Source organism: Camponotus vicinus, unplaced genomic scaffold (genome assembly GCF_025532165.1).
Source record: "Camponotus vicinus isolate PSW18456_S1 unplaced genomic scaffold, iyCamVici1.0 SCAF_9, whole genome shotgun sequence".
NCBI classification, from domain to species: Eukaryota; Metazoa; Arthropoda; class Insecta; order Hymenoptera; family Formicidae; genus Camponotus; species Camponotus vicinus.
The window spans coordinates 18353162-18379004 of record NW_028141981.1 but is presented as its reverse complement, the minus strand read 5'-3'; the positions used below and the strand labels follow the sequence as shown (position 1 = coordinate 18379004).

Below are 25843 nucleotides of genomic sequence, written 5' to 3'. Positions count from 1 at the left end.
GTGCGCTCCTCGGGATTGCGTCAATGTAATTGCAAGACCATTCGTTTAAAGACCCTCTTTAAAGTGAGCAAACGTCATCTTAACGAAATTATTTTAAACGCCTTAAATATATACATATTTTTTCGCAACTCTTTTTTTTATCATTTGTCATATTGTAAATATTATTTTGCAATATTGTATACGCAGTTGAAAAAAAAGGTATTTTATTTATTAAAGTATATTAAAGGTATTTAAAGGTAATTTTTATTCTCAGCTTTGATTCGAGAAACGCTATTATTTCTTTTGTTTCATCTTTCATTTTGAATCGATCCAAGTATTCGCGATCGGACAGCGCGTTGTTTTATCCCTGATAATAATTTTCTTATACGGTTTAAATTTCTGGCCAAAGATATCTTTCATGCATCTCTATGACGAGTTCACTGAAATTAGAGCAATGATTTGATTCCTTCATATGCCAAACGTGATATTTAGTATTAAATTACTCGTACCGAGAGAGAGATTCCAGAATAACACACTGTCTATACGTATCGATCGGATTATTTCGAGATGTAACACATCTCAGATAATTAAATTCTATCTATTCAAATTGTCGCAGCTAAACTTCATAGCAGTCAATTTAACCTGTAACGGTACACATTAGATACGTCAAAATTGTTTTCGAGACAGTAATTTGACTTTTTTCGATATACCACGAGATGAAAAAAAAATTACATTAGCAAGAATAATTTTACTTGACAAAACATCTCTTTGATTTTGATAATAAAAATATGCAATATTAAAATATAAATAAAAGATGTGACATGTTTGAAATTAACGCGATAATTTATGCATGCTTAGGATTCTATTCGAGTTTTAGCTTTATTTAATACAAATATCAACTCGGTAAATTGCTTCCTCCTTCTTTAGAAGGTTCGCATGTAATCAACTTGATTACAAGAATACTCTCATTTTCCTACCTACGGAAAATGAGCAAATTAAAAGGAATTTCTATTCTGTGAATTTATAAATTACTAGGAAATCACTGGAAAATCACAAAAAAAGAGAGATTAATTTTTTATTCAAAATTGAGATATCTTAAAGAGAAATTTTTCATTTTATTTCTATAGAATTAAAATTTGTCTCAATTTTAATTTGATTCAAGATACGTTACACAGAGTTTATGATAAATATAATCTCTGTATTAAATTTTTTATATTTCTATAGAATTAAAATTCATTTAAATTTTTATTTGATTCAAGATATGTTACACAGAGTTTATGAACATAATCTCTGTATTAAATTTTTTAAGCGATTATATTTCCAAGTCACGGAATTTCCACTTACGTGGTATAGATATCAGTTGCGAGAAATGTTCTCCAATGCGGAAATCCTATCGATTGAAGAGCTTCCATTCGTATTTATATTGGATTATCGATAATGACGTGTCTGTAAATATATCATCTAACGTGTCACGATCTCCTTATCGGTCCCGAACCGTATGTTACGCGATAAATTTGGCAGTTCGGAAGCCGATATTAGCGCGACTCTAAATTAAGGAAGTCACCCATATCCTATCTCTGTCGTACGATCTTTGCCCTCCGACAAAATAGGTATTACAACCTGTTTGCACGGCAGGATCGCCGCGGGCGTCTCGTGGCGCAGAAATCCTCGCAGAAATCTGTAAATTGAGAAAAGACCGTTGCACAAGAAGCGTGCACCGTTGCATCTCACCTCCACTTCGACCTTTAGGACCGGCAGGAGGCACAAATCACATTGCGCCGTTCATACATATGTACATCTTCGCTTGCTCGCTCGACTCGGCTTGCGAGGAATTTATTACGAAATAAACTAGATTCTTAAGGTCGCGACGACATATTCTGACGCAAGCATCATGATGCACCGCGTTATTACGCGTGACTAATGAATAAATATCTCTTCTAGTCCTAGCCATATCGATCATCGAGGGATGAAAGGAGCGAGATGTGCAAGCGTACTGTTTCATGTATCGCACTATTTTATTTCACATAATTTACCACGAAATAAATTACATTCCTAAGGAATTTTGACTAAGATTCTTTTATAATTCATCTAAGGAGAAAAGTATAATTCGCGTATTTAATATTAATTATATGAGCGAGATGTGCAAGCGTATTGTTTCATGTATCGAGCTATTTTATTTCACATATAATTTACCACGAAATAAATTACATTCCTAAGAAATTTTGACTAAGATTCCTTTAATTCATCTAAGGAGAAAAGTATAATTCGCGTATTTATATTAATTATATGAGCATTTATTCGACACGATATTATTTAACAAATAAAGCAAAGTTAAACTGAGTTTTTTTTATAAATAAAGTAACAATTTTAAACCGTGCTTTCCTTTTTAATCTTATAATTATACTATTTATGTTTATTTAAACAATTTATTATGCCTTTAAAATTCTATTCAGAGACCTTTTATAGTTTCGTGAAAATTCGTGAGGTGTTCGCGGTAACGTGAAACGTGCGTTTCGTATCGCCACGCCGACCTTTAGGGCCGAATCACACGCGGCGAGTCACGCATCGTGTTAGCGATGCACGCACAGCTTTACGCACGCTGCTCACGCGTGCACGTATCCTCGCCAGTATTAGCACCGTACAACCAGGCATGCACGCCCGCTGGAATACTAATGTCTTGTGGGATACGCTCGGTCCTCCGCGTAAAATCCGTCTTTTATCTTCGTAAGGTCACACACCGGTCGCACAACAATCCAAAGAGAGCTAATGTTAATGAGAAATAAATATCATATGATATGACTGATGATTGTCGATGGAAGAGTTTCGTTAAAAAACAGTATTTCAATAAGTTAGAACTGTAAATTTTAATGCATAACTATTGTTTAAATTGTTTAATACATTTCTTTTTACGAGATTTTGTATGTTTTTTTTTGTTTTTATTATTTTTTTAAATATTCTTTTATTTCGTCTCGTACTTTTTTTTATTTATTGACAAATATTAACAATTTTTAATCAACTCATGAATATCCTTTGATGTGTACTCATAAATATGATGAAGCGAGATGAATAACATTCTATGAGCAAGACATTCTTGGCTGTCCTAGTATTAAGATTTTATAATGTAAGAATGATGCAGGGAATCTCTGGTTGACTTTATAACTAGATGGCTAGAGACCGGAAATTATTACCGATATTATAAACTGTTAGAGAAACCTTTTTAATAACGAATCTATAGAAACCGAATCAAATGCAGGGATTTTTATTCATTTTTTAGCTATTTTTTTAGCTATTTTACGCGAATAAATGCGTTAATATCAGGAATTACTTCGGGAACACAGTGGGATAGACAACTTGACGTCTCGAGCGTCTGAACGTAACTCGCTTCGGGCCGTCATTTTTTAGAACGCGACCCTTTTTATCGAAATTAGTGCGTGGCACACCCTTTGCCAGGATTGTTCCCGTATTATCAAGTTATTTGCACTTCTATCGTCAAACATTTCTACAACACGCAGACACGTTTGACGTAATCTTTATCCCGAAGCATCTTTGCTCTCAGTCTTCATTTTTCTTCTTCATTTTTTGACTAGTGTTACGCGATAGCACGACAACCTAACGCAATCCTTCCGGGATTATCTACAGTATAGACCGAGTATCTTTACCCGTTATATGACTCTTAAATAATAATTATGTCAATAGCATTATAATATTTTTATTGATTTTAAGCATCTTATTAAGGAAATTTCAATGGCCTTTTCTTTAATATGAATTACAATTGCAAGAACATACAATGTTTAAAATAAAATGTATCATTCTTGCATTTTGTTATATAATAATCGTTATTATTCTAATCATCCTCATAATTATGTATCGTTGAATTATAATATTCATACTCTCGAAATAGAACAGAAAATGCATTTTGTTATATAATAATCGTTATTATTCTAATCATCCTCATAATTATGTATTGTTGAATTATAATATTCATACTCTCGAAATAGAACAGAAAAAATGTAAAATAAATTTTAAACAAGACATTAAAGATATAGTTTCATTAATTTCGAGTAAATAATAATATGAAAGCTATAATCATGATGATTTTTAGTTAGCTTATTGAGAGATCGCAGGGTGAGCGTGTCAGCCGTGGGGGTTCTAAGGAAGGATCCAGGATCCTTTTGTGCGCAATATACAGACAAGCCTGTTGCCGGCTGTGTTAAAAGAACTCAATACGGCCGACCATTACAAAGTCACGCCGGTTGTTCGGTCGTGTACGCGAATAAACGCGTTAATATCAGGAATTACTTCGGGAACACAGTGGGATAGACAACTTGACGTCTCAAGCGTCTGAACGTAACTCTCGCTTCGGGCCGTCATTTTTTAGAACGCGACCCTTTTTATCGAAATTAGCGCGTGGCAGGAATTACCCTTTGCCAGGATTGTTCCCGTATTATCGAGTTATTTGCGCTTCTATCGTCAAACATTTCTACAACACGCAGACACGTTTGACGTAATCTTTATCCCGAAGCGGAATGAAGATTACAACGTATTGCTTTTCACGTGAAAAGCACCTATATGATCTCGCTGGTATTATCTTGAGTATACTTAACAAGCGTTTTGCATCTTGCTTATTATATTCTGTTATTTACTGCCACAATATTGCCATTACGAAATATTTTTATTTCGCGCACTTTCTAAGGTTTAAGTGTATGTATAATGTATGTCAGACATAGAATCTTTCATCTATTAATGTTATTGAATCTTATGTATCTGGTTTTCTTCAACTTTTTCAATTTTTTCAGACTCTAATATCTGAATTAATCATGTAAAACAATTGCATTAAAGTTATAATTAATTAAAATAGAGATATTTGCACCAATTTACAGAAAATCTTTCCCTTCACTATGAGAATCTATAATAATGAGAAAAATAGGGGAGGAGATATTTTCTTCAATTGTGAAAACGCTAATATTTTACGGGCGGATATTTTATCCGACCGTATCGATCCCTTTCCGAACGCGGCAAAATATGCAGAATTCAATCCTGTCCCGCGGTTACATAAATCGATTTCTATAATTAGATCCAAGCCGATCCGATCGAGTCTAGAGCGAAAGAAACCGCGAGTTTTCTCGCGGCGTATCGCTGTCTCTCGCCCGACACTTCCTGATATCTGAAAGGGAGGCGAGTTCCCCCTTTGGCGAGACGCCGAAGGGGCCCCTTCCTCGAGGCGTGGTGTGTCGGTTTATATAATAAAAGAATCGCGGGGGAACGCGGAGGGGACAGGGGGAAGGGGATGGTTTCAAACGCACACGTATACACACCAATCTCGCGAAATACCAACACGCGGCGGCCACGTTACGCAAGAAGCGGTATTATTCTGGGTTAAATAATATTATGTCACGAGGAAAGCGCGAGGACTTGTGCAATTGAACGCGTGAACGAACTCGTTCCGCCGGGTCAGCCAAAGAAACTTTGCTTCCTCTCTCGATCCCGCCGCGGATTTTATCTCCCACCGCATCCTTTCTCCTTATCGTCAGATATATTCTCCACGTTGATAATGATTACATCAGAGTCCCGTCAAACATTTCGTCAATTTAAATTTCTTGACTCGCTTATGATGTCGATTTAAACGTGACGTCTTTCAATTATAAACAATCAAAGATTCGCACGGATGGAAAATTGAGATGGATTTTACTTTAATAAAATTTCATTATAAATTTACAGAATTTATATAACGCATTGAAAATCAATAAACTAAATGGTAAATGCGGGATTACATTAAACTTTTGTTGAAGAAAATTGATTTATAAATATCGATCTATTCACACACACACACAATAATTCTGCTACTACACTAGAATTATTAAATGCGTTTAATAAAATGCGTGAATTTTCAAAAATCTACATGTGCACTTTAGATATTGAAAGAAGTATTTTTCACTAATAGGTACCTTCTATAATGGCAAAAAAATTTCACGTTATGAAAATAATTAGCACCTGCTTTTCGTTTTTGTCGATCTCCTCGGATTGCATCTAATCACGCTGATCTTACGTAACGTCGCTTAAGGATAAAATCCGTACGGCACCTACGCGACGAGATGCATTCATCTCGCCTCTCTCGCATAAATGTCCCGAGAACGAATACACGGAGCGCACCGCGAGGCAGAAGCCGAACCTTTAGCCGATCTCTCTCACTCATCCGGAGAAAACGTGCGCAGATTCTCGAGAAGGGGGCGAGGAGAAGACGACGGGCACGACTCTCGTTCGCCAGTTCGTGTCTACACCTGGTGCAATCGCGAGACCTCTTCGCCGAGTACCGGTTCGCATAAAGATATTAAGCAACGTCTGACGTAATCGCGCGCTTGTAGTCGTTCATAGATATAATCGTCTCCCGCCAATTATCCTCTCTTTCTTTCTCCCTCATCTCTTCCCGTTCCCTATTCCTCTTCCGGCATCCTGCGTTCTCCATTTTTCGCGTTGCAACTTTTTATTGTTTGCTACCTATGTAATGATTCTTCCGTATTAATGATCTCTTTAACTTCCCCATAAATATCAAGTCCTGAATTTGAAAATCAAAAATTCAAGTCGTGTTTTACTTTTAGTTTAAATATCTCTCAATCAGAAATCACATTAATATTTGTTCATATTATCGCGTACATACATCGAATGATGTCACCGGACGTAAATCGCTAAAACGATCTTTCTAACGGATTAATACTTGTTCATTTGGTCACGATTGCAGTAGCCTGATATTATCTAGACTTATTTGATCTTGTTGTAAATAATCGCTTCGATTTAATCAGAATAAAATTCTTAAAAAGGACGATCTCGTAATTTCCGTTCCCGCATAATAAAATAAAGCGGAATGCGCGAAACGGTCCGCGGAATCGAAGGATGCGAATCCAGGATGTGCGAGAGATACGGAACGCAAATAGCCGGATGCGTTGAAAATGAAGAAGACGAAAAAGGCGAGATGCAAGCGAACGTAGGGGTGGGGATCCAGAAGGAGGCTGTTTGAGAAGTAATTTGCGGCCAGCGAGGATGAGAAGATCGCGTCGCGTTCGGTATTTCCCCGCGCGTGGATGGCGTGCGAATCGGTCCAGGTCGCCTCCACGCGATGACGGCGATCACGATAATGATGATGATAATGATTGATTGTTGCTAATGACGATGATGAGTGTGTTGAATCCGCCTTAGAAGCCACGAGCGTATGTTGATGCGTAAATATTCTTATTACAGTTGTCTCGCGAAATGTTTCTTCGTTCGCGAAATCTTCAATCTTTCATAAATTGAGTCTTTAGGTGTTTTTTAAATTAAAAAACAAAGATTAGATATTCCAAATACCAGTCTTTTTTACAACTATTTATTTATCAATACGGAATATCTCAATAAATAAATTTCCGAAAATTTCCGAGTCTTTTTAGATGTGTTTTTAAATTAAAAAACAAAGATTAGATATTCCAAATACCAGTCTTTTTTACACCTATTTATTTATTAATACGGAATATCTCAATAAATAAATTTCCGAAAATTTCCGAGTCTTTTTAGGTGTGTTTTTTTAAATTAAAAACAAAGATTAGATATTTCATATACCAGTCTTTTTTACAACTATTTATTTATCAATACGGAATATCTCAGCAAATAAATTTCCGAAAATTTTGTTGAATGTGATTTTTAAAAATCACATTCAAGATCAATTGCAAAAGAAGACTTTAAACTGTATTTCTACTTATTATAGACAATCCTAGTTGCCGATTCGTAATTGAAGATGACAGCCATCCAAAAACGTCTGTATGCAATGTCCAGTATCGGATATTTCTGATTTAGCGATGACATTCATCGCCAACGATTTATCCATGTGTTGTATAAGCGAAAACGTGTCTTTTGTCTGTAACGAGGTCGACTGCGCCGAATTACAGTCTAAAGTCCTAATTGCATCGATTACAGATATTTCGTTACGAATTTCGTTAAATGTGGCTCTCTCGAATCGCGCGAGCAACGACTTCTCCGGCAAAATCGATTAGTGGTCTAACGAACTTTAATTGAATCTACCGCGAACGCTATACTCGCGTACAGAATTAATCCAAAAAGAGAGACAGAGAGACAGAAAAAGAGATCGGATATCAGTAATTAAATATCGATCCAGTGAATGATGAAAGAGAAATAATCTTTATCCGTCAGATCGTAAAATTATGTTCCCGCAGTTTTGCACTTTGTCGTTTAGTTCAAAGTACAAGTGTACGTGCGATAAAAAATGTATAAAATCGAACATGAAACGCTAGGTTTATTCTAAAAAATCATCTCGAGAAATAAAATTCAATATTATACGTAAACATATAAAGTTTCAATTTTTTAAAATTATATATCTAAAAATTCCACGTACACAAAATTATCCACACTTTTCGGTTTACGAAGAAAAATTACGTCCATGACTGCGGATACCGTGAAAGACAAACGTTCACTCGTTCCTCGTTTTCAAAGGAATTAGATCGTCACGAACGACCTCCGTGAGGAAAACGAAGAAGAAGAAGGTCACTTGAACGATGTTGCGCCACGTGTGGCCTCTCGATCCGCACTCGAGCTTTTGTGTCTCTCGTGGTCTCGCGGCGCCGACTTCCGGTTTTACGCGTGCTCCATCGTCGTCGTTTCTTCCTCGACGTAATTGACTTTTACGCAACCGCATCACCTCGCGAGCATGCAAGCGGTAGGATGAACTTTTCCGTATCGGGAACGCTTATGAAATAATCCGGTCGCGGGGATTGGTATGAATATCCCCCGATCGATCCGAAAGATCCGTTTACGCCTCCCGGCGAGCTGCGCGATGAAAGAGAAAGGATGCCGTGTGCAAGGATGCGCCCGCGTCATTGCTCGCGTCATTCGCATAATTGTTAGTGTGTTAACGACATCGAAATTAAAATGAATCAATGATGCGTTTTTCAATTACACATTTCGATATATCAGCAGCCATCGGAGAGAAATTGACATTTTCAATCTCGCAAGTGTATTTGTATCTTCTTAAACTAGAAAAGGTAGATAATTGTATATTAACATAGAATCAAGGGAAATTTATGAGTGAATTTATCTGATTATACATATAATAAATTGAAAATCATACACATATGTGCAAGAATATCCTACATCAATTGCAATTAAATTTGGAATTAAGAGCGAGAAAAGTCAGACGTAATGAATCGTTGGAGAATTAGGAATATAAGCTCTCAACGCGTGATGAAGTCTTCATCTTTCTGTGATACAATGCTTTTATACAACGCGACAGCCACATTGTCGGATTCTTCGTATCGGAACACGAAAAGCAGCGACTCACGCTGCTCAATCGCGTCGCGACTCTATCCGAGGCACGTCGAACACGGCACGTCTACATAGCGCTATCAATAAATCTATCCGGGATGCATCCTTTAAGATGTTCTTGCTGCTGTCGGATTACCCAACATCGGCAAAGCACCCGCGCCGATCTCTGCCCCGACAGAGCTGGGGGGAAGGGGAATAGGTTAGCTTCGTGCGAGCAAATCCGCTCGTGAAGTAACAGAATAAAGTTGCGCAAGCCGCATCGTGGGTGAGAGAAGACGGTACCCGGAGAATCGAAAGAACGCGGTGCAACGGCGTAGAATCGATAGGGAAAAACGCTTCCATTTATTGCCGGATTTTTCCGAGTTGAATAAGAAATCTTGAATCCAACGGAGACGACAGAGATTTGACAGAGAATTTAACTTGAGCGTTTTATCAGCTGTCAAATATTTTTTTTATCAGCTGTTTTTTTTTAGATTCAAAGGAATGTGAAGTGAATATGTGAAGTGTTCTTTTCCCTTGATACTTTTTTATATTTGATGTTCTCATATGAGATCGCGAAATTAATTGAAATATATTTAAAAAATTTCTCACACATTTGAACAATACATAAGAATAGAAATCGAGTCAAAAATATAAAAAGTCTTACATAAAATAAACCAATTATATAATAATCATCAAGCAGCGAATAAATAATTTCTTTTTCATTTTTTTAAATTGATTTAATTATAAATATAACGATGTAATAATAAATAATAAATGTGTACAATATATATTAATTATACACATTTGATGTGATATGTATTATGGTACTCGATTCGTGATAACTTATCTGATAGCGTATCTTCGAGATAAATTCTTGCGAGATACACCGTTTCTTCCGATACCGCAGTCTCTTCGTCATACGCCACTGACGAAGGACGGAGATAGTCGAAAGGAAGAGAAAGGACGCCTCGCGAGAGTTCATCGCGTTACGTAAGGGACGTGAATACGACTTAAAGGTGCGGTGGAAGCGCGAAGATTCCGCGATCGGCTGTCGCTCTGACATTTTCTCCGTAAATACTAATAGCACGACGCTCTCGCGATTTGTCGTTTGATTTGCCTCTCGCTATTGCTCGCCTCGCGGCTACTCATTTCAAGCTCGCCTCGCTCATTAGAATCGATCATATGTTCGATTTTTAGCTCTCATCTCGAAGTATGAATCCGCGAGATTATTTCTTGAAATTTATGGCAAGAAACGCGAGAAAAATTCAATGTGTACGGACGCGAACAACGAGCGTTTTATCGTCGCCGAAAAGAGGGTGGAGTAGGAAACGCGAGGAAGAGGATAAAAGACGGCGATCCTCTGATTTCTGAAGAAGCAGGACAATAACGCTTTCGGAAAGGACCGTTTTTCTCGTTCCTGTTATTGTTGGAGTCGGGCAACGTTCGCGAGACTAGTCCTGTGTGAGAAAATTCTCTTGCGCAAGCCACAGGAGGGACAAAGGACACTTAGGATATATGTATCCTGGCACGTTTCATCCCCGTGCCTTCCTTTATCTCGCATGATGTTTCTCTCCCTCGTAGGATTTTTTTTTCTTTGCACCACTTGCCGTATATTTCTTCGGTGTGTTACGACGTGCGACCAGGTAGCTGGCTTCGTCCTGCCAATAGGCATGTTGCCTGTGACCGCGATCCTAAAAATTTTAGAAAACCTGCGGTCGTTGGTAATAAACACGTCGTTGAACAGCAATCATTGACCCCCGACAGCCCCGGAAATCCTATTGTCCAAATAATTCTATATTGCTGTTTCAATTTATTAAAATTATTCATAATTTTAATTCCTTAATTTTCTAAAATTTTAATTTACTGCCATTGATGTAAAATTTTCTATTATTACTCTATTTTAAACGAGAGATTCTTCCTATTTTACACTGGAAATTTTCTTCCTAAATCGTATTAATTAAATGTATAAGCAATAATTTTATTAATGGAAATTTACTAATAATAAATGGAACAAAACGAGATTTTTTATTTTATTTGGTAATAAATTTAATATGAAATGTATATAAATTATATGCAAGTACATAGGTATATTAATTCATTATATCTCTCTGCATTGATAAAATTAAAAAAAAAAGGGTTAAATTTGATTAAGAATTAAGATAAGTATTCTTAATATTTATCTCGCATCGAAATCTAATGATACAATCACTATTAACGTTACGATATGATCATGCTTTACTTAACGTCATGATAATATCGTACTTTACCGAAATTCCGCTCCGGGCTACAACACTCTCGTTAGCTACGAGTTACGTGTATCGAAGACTCCTTCGTTCGAAACTTCGAACGAATTCGTGAAGAAATGAAAGAGACTGCCATTAGCGCACACGTGCGTCCCAGAAAGTTCGTAGAAGCAATTTCCATGATGGCGCCCATCTGCGAGCCCTAATCGATCCTTAAGAAGAATAATGACGCCGACGATAATAACAATCTCTTTGTTGATAATAGAGTGAAAGTGGTCCAATAAGTGGCGTGCTGTTGAAATTCAGAAATGTCGCGTGTCACGGGAGCTTCGTAACTTCTTTTCGCTCTTTCTACGCGAGGAACATCTCGGATGGATGTCAATTTTGTGAATGGATTACACTTCCTTTATGAAAAGACATGAAACTGACAAGACTGACTGAATTTGTATTATATTAAATTTATATTAAATATATTAAATTACAGGTACTTTTGGCACAGAAATAAGTATACTGAAGATTATTAATTAATTCTCATAACGATACCGTGCACATCAAAACTCATAATTGTAAAATATCTAGATACAAATAATTATGTCGCAAAATCTAATATGAAAAAGTTTAGAGCTTCTAACATAAAGTAACAAAAAAATCTAATTTGATCCGTAAGAAAAGTATTTATCAAGAATTGCTCTCTCTTTTCTCCTCTAAATTTCCTTCCCATCATCCCTGAATGTCACATACGATTAGCATCAACCCTTCGCCGTTTGGGCGCATGTAAAGTGTCGAACGAGTCTTTCGTAATTCGACGTTCCTCTTCATCCCCCGGCTCCTTTTCCACATCGTCGTTCAACGAGATGCGTACGCACACGTGCGTCTCGTGGCACGAATAAGATCATCTCGAATCTTGTACGGGAAGTAGGAGAGAAGGCCGACGGTGCGGCGAGGGGAAAGAGGAAAGATCGAGGAGGAGGCAAAAAAGGGATTGGAAAGGAAACCTGTAACGGTCGTAGGAGGAGTCGTGGGAAAGCGGTCGGCGGGATCTCGTAGGCTTTTTCACCCGATGGTGCTTACGCGGGCGAAAGGGAGAGGGAGAGCTCGGCGCATTGTCCGACACACGACCGGGGATGGCCCTGCTTACGACCCTCGTCGACCTCTCTTCTTCGCCCCGTCGGTTCGCGCATTCCCGCAATGACGCAGGGACGAAGAGAGGGTTTCTCTCATCCCGGGGTGAGATACGTCTGATTTATCGCATTTTGATACTCGGCAGGCGAAAGTCACCCTTCTCCCCTTCCTCCCCAATGTCTATGTCTCGTTGATGTAATTTATGCAAGAGCTGCTTGAAAGAGAGACGCGAGGTTAATATATAATAAAATAATAAAATATATTCTGATATTTAATTTGTAATATGTTCTACTAAATATCAATTTTTTATATTTGAGAAATTATATGAAATAATTATATTAATCTCGAATTTTTCATTTAAGAGATGAAGCATAGTTATATTTTTTATAGTTGCATCTTTTTATAGCGTAGTATTTTTTTGTAGAAATCTACGATTTATATTTTAAAATGCAAAATATAAATATAGTTTAAAGAATTTGAAGAATGGAGATAAATTATAAAAATCCGAATATCGAATATGTAAAAGATTCTGATAATTAAAATAGAATATAATTTAATAAGATAAATTTCTAGCAAAAATTAAATAATTTTTGTGTTAACTTTTTTTTTGCAATATTTGATTTAATTATGAATATAGCGAATAATAATTATGCATTTCATGTATAATTATGTTATATTTATGTTACGACATTCTCAAATCATCAATGTCAAGATATTATGTATCTCCCAAAATAACTTTTGACACATAATTTTTTTGGATTTATATTATAGATGGTAAAATAAAGTTTAATAGTAAATGTGAATTACTAAGAACTGATTGACGAACTAAAATATTTCATCAGAAAATGATACACGATTTTTTTTATATTAATGATACATGTGTATTTTTCGAAAATTTTCACAAAATTATCGCGCTACTAATGATGGAAACGCTCTTAAATATCCAATTACTTGATACTTTACACCGCGCTGGTTATTATTATAGCTGGTTACGCAAACCATATCAAGTCACTGGGCTTGACGAAGCTCGCTAACCCCACGTTGTCATTAATCTTGCGAATCTGGTTCGCGAAAGATATCGGACTCGTTTTACGCACCCTTCACGGCTTACCATTTATACGCGAAACTTTATGCAAATGAGTCACTATTCACGACTACGCTGTCGCACGCAATGTCGTCTGCATAGCTCTCTATCCTCCCTGGAAAAAGAACTGCGCTACCCGGTATGCAGCAGCCCGGGTGTCAGGGATGAAATTTCGAGTACGTCCTGCGAAGGAGACGCATTGAGGGCGCGATTTCTATGGCGTAATCACGTTTCAAAGGAAACGTAATTTCGCCGAATCGCAAAGTTCCCGTCAACGTTTGCCTCGCTTGTTTGCTTTTTTTCGCACCCTCTTTCTCTTCTTTCTTCCCGCGATAAAAAATACTGATGCATCGGATAGACATCTTCCTTTTGCAACATTTCAAATTAATGCGTTTATTTTTTTTTCTTGATTATTGTTTTACATTTATCAATTTTTTTATCAGCGAGTGCTTAAAATTCGGAAATATACGAGGTCTGCTTGATTTAAGACAGCGTTTTCGTTAGTTTTTTTTTTAATCTTAGAGATCATCTTGCCGGATTTTCTCATACTGATGGAACACCTGCTTGGATCCGGAGAGAACCATTCTGAAGGCGATACGATTTCTATAGGTAGTTCACGGTGCATATACCTTCGAAACCTCTTCTAAACGCTTCGGCCACGTGACCGCATTATGATCAAATACCTGCGACTGAAAGAATTTTCATGCATCTCGGGACAGCAGTTCTTTATGTAACCTTTATAAATTACTTGGATATCTATTGATATATTTTGTGATTTTCGGAAACCTAATTATTTTGTGGAATGCATTATTGCAAACATTACTTGCAATGAAAAAAATTACGTAACATATGCAATATATATTATGTCTGTGATTTTTTGTTTCTCTTATAGGTATAGCTTATTATTTTTATTATTACTTTTATTATTTAAAAGCAATATTTATATATTTCAATAAATCACACAATATTTCGTTAGCGATCGACAAATCTATTTCTTTCTATTAGTCATATGTAAAACGATTGATTAAATATTTGTATATAGTAGAATTATCCCGCCCTTTATGATACTCGCAATGATCATAAAGTAACGTTCATACTTTCTAGAAGACGAGGTCAACCCCTATTTAAACTCGCAGGATTAATCTAAGCGGTAAATCGTCCGAGCAGTTTGTTCGACGACTTGACAGTATCTAATTCCCGGGGTGATTTATCAATTTAACGTCAGCAACTGCGCGAGACGCTTTCGAAGGTCGAAAGGGATAGCGAAGTAACGAAGGCAATGCGTAGAGAGCATGATGAATATTTTACGCGAATCAAAATTCAGAGCTGGTACTTTTCCTCAAAGATTGTTGCAAGTACTAATATACTTCGTGAGTGTTAATAAAATATAAGAAACCAAAATTCGCATGCAAAGCTGCAAAATAAATATCGAGAACTAAGTCTTTTTTCAAAAGCTTAATAAAATTTTGAAAAATAAAGTCTCTATCTCAATATCCGAAATATTCCAATATCGAAATATAAAACGTTAAACGATCTCATTTTATTTCTACTATCATACACGATATTTCAATTTAAATCAGTATAGGATTATTCGAAATAAGACACTTCTCTTCTAAATTTTCCAGAATTTTTTCGATTAGAACGATTGATATTATAATCTGCCTATTTTTTTCTTAAATATCCCGCATGTGAATACATATCGATATCGATTCGAACGTCCTGTACTAGAACTTCTGCTCTAACTAGATCGGTAATGATCACGAAAAGGAAGCGGAAGAGCCAGACCGGTGCGGCCCGTTTAGATACGGAGATTTGTTTCTCGGAGAAAGAGAGAGAGAAGAAAACCGATTACACGAGGAGAAGCGGGATGGAGCCTGGAGCCAACGCCCAGTCAATCTCGAGGAGACGACTAGAAGCGATCGTCTCGGTCGGAGCCCTCCGAGCATCTGCGGCCACCGACCGATCGACCGCGGCGCTTCCTTTTAGGCATAAATTCCACCTCGGAGAAATACGCCTGCGGGTGTTGCCGTAAACATACTGTCGCAGGTAGACCGGTAAACTTTACACGTTCCACGTGTCATATAAAGAGGGTCCTCAACTCAGAGATTCACTATGCATGCAGCGCCCGCGGTGATTCTCCTCGAGATCGCGGTTAATTAGCAATAAAAACGAAGAAGATGAAGAAGTGATTTCTTGTCGAGCAATGCCGATTTAAAAATGCAAGACTCGACAATGATTGCGAATGATCAAAAGATATTTGACATTTGATGAATTATTGAATTCTTTGCATCAGTGAATTTTTGACAATTAAAGTTGTTGATCTCAAGCTTTTAACGCTATTCGCAGATAATTTTCTTAGATAGATAATTTTTTATCCTTATTTTATGTTAATATAAATGAACCAGTTTTCTTTCGAAAATTAGGCAGAAAAAATTAGTTAAACCACATAGTCAAGTTCGATTAATTCTCACGAGAAAACGGTACTATATCTGCTTCTATTCTAAGCAATAACTATGTCTTCTTCTTGATCGGAGCAAGCTGGACGCCTGGAGCGTCAAAGACGCGTCGTCGTCTCGCGTTTATTAATCGCGCTGGATGACGGATATCAGCTGTTACGCGCGATAATGCGTGCTCTCGTAATACCGGATCCGCTTGGATCGTTCCGAGGGAAGCCGGCTGGGCCTCTTGACGGAGAGTGAAGAAGGAGGATCGGAATGCAGCGACGGCGGTGGCGGAGATGCTTAATCGAGGGCCGTCGCCGCGACGTAACGATACTTTAAAGCCGCCACCGTGCGGCCGCACGTTGTCGCTCAGGAACTATAATCGCCCTGGGAAAAGCGTGTTCGCCCGACGTCGGTTCATTCGTTAGCCAGTACGTCTCCGAAGGCGCGGTGCGCCGACCTCGTCCTTTTTCCTCGAGACGATGGCTAACCGCTAGATTACACCTGAAGCGGAGCGGCTTTGCTAACTGACATCGATTAACGAGGCGATAGGAACAATAAGTTTCCCTCTTATATTAAGTCGTTTGCAGGCCTTTGTCTGTGTGTATGCGTATACATGTATATAACCACATATATAAAATATTATTACCATTATATAATATTATTATTATATAAATAAAAACAAATTTATATAAATATATAAAAATACCGATATATATAAACTTGTATAAAAATACACACAGATAAAATATTTATGAAACATCAATGCATTTTCAATCGTCGAATCCGATTTGACGCAAATTTTATTAGAAGTAATATGCAGAATTTATTTTGCCAATTTATTATGGAAACGATCCATAATAAATAAACGAGGAATAAAACGACAAATCTGTCCATCTTTAATCTGGATCAATAAAGAGTTCGTATATAGTGTAATCTATGTAAATTATCTATATAAATGATACTTTCATAGATCGATATCAAGTCAAGTTGTATGAAAACCGCGTCCATTAAGTTATTTTAATTTTTCTGAATAATTCATGAGGCCGAATAAATCAGATCGAGCGTTTTGCGCGCAGATATCTGTTTCGCGGGTGATCTTTCATTTTTTTTCTTATAACTACGCATCGTGAGTTGCGTGTTGATAAAATCGCCACTTGACTCTGATAAATGCGATCGTCGTTATCACAATTTTATTAACTCCGCGCAGAATCTCGTAAAACTGCACAGACGCTTTCGTTATATCTCTATATTCCCTCGAAACGGCCCCGATATTTCCCTTCGCGATTTAATCGCTTTGAATAACTTGCTCGCATAACTGCGGCCATTCATTAATTCAGTCTCTGTGTCGTCTATGATGCGACTTTTATTCATCTTGGTAGTCTTAAAATTCAAATTGCCAAAGCAATGACGGATTAATGAATTATTACGATAACTAATAATAATTAAAATAATATTAATTAAAATGCAATTTACAAGAAATATTAAAATAAAATAGCACTATCAAAACTATCTGATTTATTACAGTACATTTATCATATGTTTAGAATCTAATTTTTTGAGTTATCAAAGCGTGGTAAATCGTTCGATGAATTCATTATTACAACAAAAAAAAAGAGTAATCATCGAGATTATGCAAATAGTCCCAAATGAAAATTATAGATAAATAAAGCGTTCCATGTTAGTCATATTTTTATGTGTTGACATAATGTCAAATATTTAATTAATTTCATTTAAATGACAATATCGAGTTGATTTAGAATTCATAAAGTACTGTTGTCAAGTATCATCGAAAGAATAACGGTTCAAAAATAAACGCTCAACATTCTTTCGCGACAACAATCGCGAACAGCTCGGTAAATTTCAGTAGACTATCAACAGGTAGCATGAATTATAACTCACTCTTCAAAGCCCATGAAATCATAATTAATGCGCCGCGTTGTTTTTCAAGGGTCTCTCATCGTCTCTAAGTGTAATTACGAGATACTCCGTTGCTCCCTTGGTTTGACGTTTCGCGTAAATATATTTTCATCTTTACGCATACATGTGCACCCACGGATTCACGTATTTCAATGTCCGTTTCGCGAAAGCCATCCGGTCCGGGTTTAAGTGTCTCTGGCCGGATCGCTGGCAACATTTTACGATATGCAGATAAGCCAGCGAGGGATGCGGGACTATAAATAATTGTCGCGAACTGGAAACGGTGGCTTAATACCGCGTAATCGCGCTCGACGCCGCTGGCCGGCAATCTAATGATTATATCGGAGCTGGGAAAGTTGCGCGCGGATTTATCATTATCTACTGCGAACGTTCAATTGATGTCGGTTCGTATGAGATTAGCCTTGGATTCAGCGTTCCGTTTTATCCGTTTCACTTCCTGTCATACGAGGGACGTTGAAAGGCTGGCAAATTTGTCGAGAATATTTGCACGGCGAATATTCGCATACGCATTCCTGATGCTAGTTTTAATTCAAATTTTATTACTCACTGTATTTCGCATTTTTATTTGATTTTATGTGCATATTGCGCATATTTTCATGGATGAAAAAACTTTAATAATTGGCGCAAATATTGAATTTTACCGATATCGGGAAGCAGAGCGAGTTACGCGCTCCATCTTTTTACCTTCATCTTTTTAACTTATCTAACACCCTCGGAAAACTGCAGGAAATTACCTTCTCTGTGCACCGTGGCCAACGATCGGCTCGCTTCGACCAACCGCATAGCGCGAGAGGCGCAAAAAAGCGCTCTCAAGAAATAAAACGAATCCGGTACACGCTTCCGGACGCATCAAGATTCCGCTTGTATCCTCTGTCCGTAGATAGGTATACCCGAGATACTTGAACGGAGGTGGGTATCCGCCGTGCTCAAGACTCCTGTGTGCGTTCGAGCATGTAATGATCGCCGTCTCATCCTCGACACAGGAAGAGGAACAGGTTTTTCCATTTTTCATGGTCTTATCGGCCTGTCTTAAACTCACGAAGACGTCAATTTCGCGGATGTTGCTGCGGCGAAAAACAAGGACGAGAGCTGGATGTAACGGGCGGTCAGACTGACAGGATGTTCGGCGCGATGTACGTTTCGAGTCGCGTGACAACGTAAACCGCGCTTCACGCAAAATAAACACGCGGAAAAAGACGGAGAAAAACGTGGCGATTGAGTACTGCTAATCGTAAAGTAGGTTCAAATCATATAATCTCAGGCTGTAATCTTTCAACTTTATACGCCTGTAATATGTACAAATCTGTGAAACATTATGTATTTGATAAATTTACTCCCCTAATTTTTAACTCTATAATTTTCCTGTATATTGTGCTTACAAATATTTAGCAAGCAATTATAATAATATCCTGATTAATATTAGTCAATATTAAAGTAATTAATGAAATATAACGTTCAAAAAAATTTAGACATTTTACTTCGTTTTACAATCAATTTTTAAAAGATTAATTTTTATATAAAGAAAAATTAATATATATATTTTTTTAAATTTAAAAGTATAATTATAAAAATAAGAATAAAATTTAAATGAAACACAATTTAATTTCTTAAATTTAAAAGAGTTTTGCTAAGAAAGAATATATTTTCGGACTTGTTATAATAGGATATTTATCTTATCAATCTTATTCTCGTTTAAATTGTAGTATAATTATGTAAATTATGGACACTACATGTTGTATTGGCATTTAAAAATTTGACCCACTAGATGACAATATTCTTCAATCAAGCGTGATAATATTATGGTGTATTGTGACCAACGGGACGATCTATAGTGTGTCTAAATACCACGTACTTCGTCGGTAATGTTGTTCCGTGTTAGGACACCTGCATTCAAGGCAGATTCCAGAGACGGTAATCCACCTTATCCCGACACAGGATTGTATCGCGGAGATCCTGTGGGCGTGTCGGGGGATCTAGTACCTAGTTTCGACGCGTATCCTTCGCTCCTTTTCCCGCGTGTTGTCGGTTTTCTCTCCCTTCGTTGTCTATCTCCGTCCCACGTCTCGTACTTCTCTATTCCGCGACCAGAAATTATTTACGATCCTTTCAGAAACCGGTACATGCTCGAAGAAGCTCGCTACCGCCAGGACTTAAAGGACACCCGCAGGACGCGCTGGTACGTTAATCACGATCTACCGAGTCACGTTCCAGAGTTTCTCTCGGAGAGATTTTAACGATATAATCGAGAATGAAAGGACGCGGGTTGATTGTCATGAAAATTGGTGAGAAAAATGTGCTCGCGTGAAAAAAACAGCATTTAATAAAAACGGATAAATCCCCCGATAAATTCGAGAAGAATTCTTGCTTAGCAAGAGTTAAAAAAATTAAATTTAGAGAATTAAAAATAAAGCTTCAAGTTAAATATTTTATTCTTTTAATTTAAGAAACATTAATTCTTTTTATATTCTCCTTAAAATTTATTATAATTTTTATAAAATCCTATATATATGTCAGGAAAATTATTATTATTTAATGTATAGTGCATTTCTCTCTCTCATTTTTTTTTAATATTTACATTTGAATTTTTCTCTCTCTCCTGAAAATTCCTGTCGCTGTGAAGTCTTTTCTCGGATATTGACCGACGTTTCTTCGAAAAACGGCACTCTCGGCAAAGGAAAAGGCCGCGGAAGGCATTAAGCCATAGAATCGGTTCCTCGACATATAGATCACTGCTCATATTTTCGGCTTCGTAGATCGTCCGAGATATCGACGAGAGGCGGAGCGGTCGAGCGGCTCGGCTATTCGGAGAGAAGAGAAAAAACTGCCATCTTGAATGAAGATGAAGATACACACAGGCACACCAAGAAACGTGGGCGGCCCGTGTACCGTAAGATCAAAGGCCGCCACGATCCACCATCGATCGAAATATTGAATGCCCACGAAATCCCGGTACCTTTCGCCGCTCTTCCGATTCTCCCTTCCTTGATCCTTTTTGTCCGATCGGTATCGGCCAGGCAACTCGATGTTCGATGCTTGGTTGCCTACGAACCGGAGATTAAACGGAAAGCTGCTCCGTTACGGCTACATTGGCCCACCGGAACTATCACGAGTAGAAAGACGCGGTGCGAGAGATAGGTCGATTAACAAATTCCGCTATCGCAAGATTGATCGGTTGGATTGGTATTCGATATACTGACGTTACGTGAATCGAATGAGAGTCGCTCGTTATCGCATTCTTATCGTATCGATTCTTTCATCTTAGACAATTTTAATCAAAACCATCAAAATTTTGTATCTTTATTTGTGCATTCTTATTACATAAAATATCTAATTTAATTATCTCAGAGACACTTTAAATAATTTTATCGATAGAGATAATTTATCAAAAGAAAAGAATTTTTTTCAGGAAAATTAAAAAATTCAAGCTGTAAATGATAATACTTATAAAGTCGAATGAAAAAGATATCGGAATCGCGAAGAAATCTAACGATAGCAAAGAGCATCTCTCAGAGCATTTCTTCAATTTGTCCGACACACTAGGTCAATTCAGAAGAAAGGGCACTGCGAAATGGCGCGCTGCGAAAGATATACGGGGGATACCGAAAGATTCATAGAGAACTCTCGGAGGTGTAGCGTTACGAAAGACGAAACCTGTAATAACAGAGGGGCATCTGCTCTTTCTTCTCGTCTTGTTCTTTCACTACCAACTGTCTCGCTCCCAACGGTTGGGTTACTTGCAAGTGCGCGTGCCCCTTCCCCTCTCCTTCTCTTCTCTCCCCCAACCCCCGCAAGAACCCTCTCTCGTCTTCCCACCGGTCCAGGTCTCGCCATCGCCACCCGCTGCAACCCCCATCGGCGACGATGTCGGTGGTGTCGCTGTCGCCCGTTCTTGAATTTCGCAGTTGCAGCTGCGGGAACGTCAGGACGAACCTGAACAAACGCCAGCCTGTTGTGTGCGGCATCGAATTACATGGTCATTCAAATCATCGGTGACGATTACCGTCTCTGAAGCGATTCCGGCGGCAAAGATCTCGTTTCGAGATTTCGCTGAAAATGTTGGACCCTTCCTTGACCCCGGCTGTGTCTTCTCCCAGAAGATACATCTCGATTCGAGTTGGACGAAATACCGCGTACAAATGTCTTAAGCGCAAAGCGATGATGAAAAAGAAGAATTATTTTTCAAAATAATAAATCAAAAAATATTTTTTTTATTTTATATTCAAAAAGCTACAGTGAAATTTTATTCTAGAGAAGTATAATATTCCAAGACAGCTACGTAGGCATTATTAAAAATACTCCAAATTCAAAAGGGAGGATATCCTTAATCGCATTCACGCGTTTCCTTGCGAAAAAAAGATGTCCACTGGACATTCGCGAAATTTCGTCCACGTCTCCCTCGCACTCGGAGATGGCCGCGAAGACGCCGCGCTGCCGGACGACAATTACGAATGCCAGTCGTCGCGCTTGTACGCGGTTATACACGGGCGAGCGCGTGCACACACGCGCGGGGAACAGCGGCCTTTCTTCCTCCCGTCGTCCGCGGTCCCGTCGTCGGTCATCGAACCCGCGGCAGATCCAAAATAAACGGTCGCGGCGGCTATGCGCGATCGCTACTGGCCGCGCGACAGTGTTGGAGGACCGACGCGACGTCGACGGTCGACCGCGGCTCGCAGACCGCGTTACGGCGCATGCACTCTGATGCACTTGCGGTGCATCCCGCAACCACCAAGACGCAAAACCGCCCGCGCACGCACGTCCGCGTGCGTCGGAAGGCTCGACCTACTAATGCCACCGATGCCTACGCGATATTCCCCGACTTGGAGACCCAAAGGAGAGAGAAGTTATTAAATAAACGTCATCTTTTAAAAAATAACAATGTACGAAATAACATAGAAATTTGTTTCATAAAATTATAAAAATTTTGGACGTCTTGCCATCTCGCAAGCACCAAGAGGCAAAGTGTGCTAATGTCATTGATCTCTACAAAATATCCCGGCTTACAATTAGAGATTGATCGAAGGAAAGACTGATCAGACTTACGGAATTGTGCGTGAGAGGTGTAATTTTATTTGATCACTTTTTTTAGATTACTTCTTTTAATTTATTTTATATATATGTATACAGAAAACGTTTGAGAAGCTATACAACATATTAAAAAATATATGACATTAAATATATGACATTAAATTCTCTTGTGAATTTTATCAAGATTTACAGATTGTTGCAAGTGAATTTTAATCATATAGTTTTTCAAAGAGAAGAGAGGGAAGTTAATTAAATAAACGTCATTTTAATGTCAACGTTTTTTTAAAGAATAATAAAAAATAAAAGAAATTTCACAAATATGAATTTAATTTTTTTTTTATAAAGCTATAAAAATTTTGAATGTTTGCATAATAATTCTTGTTCGTATAGAACATATTTAAAATGTATAAATATCTATAAAAGATTCTATATTTAATTCTATGGATGAGAAACAATTTCTTATATTCTTATCTTATTTTCAAGTAGTATAAAGTGCTTCAATAACTATATACGATTTGCAATTTTTTGTTGTTATTATGTAAAAATACTAGAATTTCTCTCTATCACTCCACGAACGTTTGATAAAATGAATCGCAACACGCCTTAACACATTAAACTGCGATATCCTACACACAAGTAAAAACATGATAAATGTTAAACACACGATCAACGCAACAACCCGACGCATAATCGCGAGCGTGCGTGTACGATGTGGCCGATTAGACTTTGCCGCGAGAAAAAATCCGGTGTGAAATCGTGCATTTAAAAAAGGAAGTGAGATCACACGTACAACGCGGTGAGATCATCACGTCGGGGAACCGACCAAGGAATCGACGCACGGTGGTTTCTCGTGACGAATATCCGCAGTTCCGGAGAACTCGGCTTATCGAGAACCACTCTCGGCACCCGTCGATCTTTACACGCCAGGCGCGTATGCGGGCCGTGGATGCGTCATCTCAGATCGTGAGATCGATTAAGTCCACCGGTAGCGCGAACGCGGAAGCAAATCCGTAGAGTGGCCACGTGGGATCCGTGCGTCATACGCACATCTCTCGCATCTCTCGTTAATCTTGCGCATCGTTATCGTCGTTATTGTTGTTACGAGGGGAGCCTTATGGAATTTTTATTCGCGAATCTCCCACGGAATTCCATGGATTTCAATAAACTTTTTTTATCTACCCATCTCTCTACACGCTATGAATAGATATTATCGTGCTCTTTAATTTGCGCTATCTCTGAACATCATTATTGTTGTGTAATTAAGCACTGGAAATTTTATGGAACCTGCTCATTAATTCTCTAAAGATGCTAACGAGTCTATTATTTACGCATGTTTATCTACTCGTCCCAAACATTACGAAAAGTTTGTAATAGTCTGATTTATCTTTTATGTGTTATTTTGTATTCGAGGAAACGTTTTGTTTAATCCTGAATCATATCCTTTAAGACTGCTATAAAACTGTACGTTATCAGATAATGTGTTTAAGAGGCGCATCAAAATTGCAGTAGATAGATAGATAGACTAGAAATATTAGCTTTTTTCTTAACAAGCGTGAAAATGTGCTTTAGTCATAATAGCGTTAATAATTATTTTGATATTCCGCTCTATTGAGATTCATCCAGGACCAGTCATTCAAGCTCGCAGACAGATGGAAGCACTGGTAAAACAACGACAAACTTTAAGTCTTAATCATATGAATAAAACATTATAAAGAATATGATGCTGCATACAGAGATATGCAGAGATATGTAATTGGTGCATTTTTATATTGTACTTGTGTATATTAAATACAGTGATAAATATTAATAATAAGTTGGAATACATACACATTTAATATTAAAGATATTAATAATTAATTAACTAATGAACTGAATCTCAATTTCGTGATGTTTTTTTATATGCATTTTACCTTTATTTCAGTTTTTGTTTCTTTTTTTTTATGAAAGAGGAGATCCATTAACGTTTTGGCAAAATAGATATAGATGGATAAACCGAAATAGATGAGACTAAGTTTAAAATGATGTCAAGAGATTAGTTTAAAGTGATGTCAAGAATTTTCAACGTGTCAAACGTCAGTTTGATTCACACAGGATTTTTCTAACTTTGTATGTGTCGTCAAAAATAAAATTTTAATAGAATAAATTAAGTAAGTCACCAAACGAATATATAAAATGTGGTAAAGTTACACAAGATAAATAGCCTTTTATAAAATAAAAGAAGACGTGATTTTCCATTCAAATGAGATAATATATACTTGTTCAAAGTGAACAATATTTTCAATCCTGCTCGCTCGTAATTTGCGCAATTTGTGTCTGTATTTTAATCAAGACCAGCTCCTCGGTTCTTCAAAGGCAGAAGAAGAAGAGGGCTTTTCGAGACTGACGTCCCGCTCTTTCCGAGACTCGCGCAATGAAACGAACGCAATCATCGGTACTTGCGTTCGTAGTCATAAGAGACAGGGGGAAAAAAGATAGATTCCGACTTCTTCCGGCATAATTTTACCCCGAGGGCCAGTTCGTGTGTAACGAACTCTCCGTCGAGTAATATCCTCGACGGCTCCTCTCGCGCGATGACCGAGCGACTCGCTCTGACCTCCGGCCATCCATCCGAGTAATTCTTCCGCCACGAAATCGCCACGATACTCTCCTCGGAGCATCATCGACGCTTCGCCACAGGCTGAAATCATCGGATCGATCGAATCCCTTCATCGTTGGAGGAAACT

The 25843-nt window shown here is 37.8% G+C and overlaps 1 protein-coding gene and 1 long non-coding RNA gene across 8 annotated transcripts in view; one reads left to right on the top strand and one right to left on the bottom strand.

Moving 5' to 3' along the window:
* LOC145976584 (uncharacterized) overlaps positions 1 to 25843 on the bottom strand; it is a 106990-nt gene that overhangs the window by 2698 nt on the left and 78449 nt on the right. Inside the window, exon 5 of one of the 5 annotated variants that reach the window (XR_014440278.1) lies at positions 14163 to 14402. The exons of the other annotated variants lie outside the window; for them this stretch is intronic. This is a non-coding gene — a long non-coding RNA (uncharacterized LOC145976584). Of the gene's footprint in view, positions 1 to 14162; positions 14403 to 25843 lie in introns of those variants that run through there. 5 annotated transcript variants of the gene reach the window in all.
* Positions 1 to 25843, top strand: part of LOC145976585 (uncharacterized) — a 72963-nt gene that overhangs the window by 3929 nt on the left and 43191 nt on the right. The gene's annotated exons all lie outside the window — the stretch shown is intronic.